The sequence below is a fragment of the Marmota marmota genome, unplaced genomic scaffold (assembly GCF_001458135.2).
Source record: "Marmota marmota marmota unplaced genomic scaffold, marMar, whole genome shotgun sequence".
Lineage (NCBI taxonomy): Eukaryota > Metazoa > Chordata > Mammalia > Rodentia > Sciuridae > Marmota > Marmota marmota.
In genome coordinates this window covers 36503289-36503753 of record NW_026000026.1, presented here as the reverse complement: position 1 = coordinate 36503753, position 465 = coordinate 36503289, and positions in this window count along the sequence as shown.

The window sequence follows — 465 nt, the reverse complement described above, 5'->3', positions numbered from 1 at the left end:
GTTCTGCTGTGACCAATGCATTTAAGGAGTGTGAAGAGGAGGTAGCCCCCATCTTCTCTTTAATTTCCCAAATAATATCTGTGAATATAGAATCCTCACAACTTGATTTCCTAATTAAGAAAGTGACATGTTTGGAAAGGATTTTAAATGACAGCATTTGTCAAGCTGTTTGTTTAGTGAACTCTCTGGGTGCACTGTTACACCAGAACTGTCTTAATTAAGGTTAATTGGAGCATAATTAAAGCTGCTGCTGACAGAAAAGATTCCACTGGTTGTAAAATGGTGAAGACCCTTAATGTCTAGACTAAAGGACAACGCAATTGGGATAAACCAAATTTCAAAATATACTGTGCCTTCAACAGAGAGATGATGCTCCTGGTCTGACCTGTTTGGAAGAATCTTGTTCATGTATTTGGAGGTACTTATGGATTTTGAATAAGGCAATTTTTTAAAAAAAATTTATAT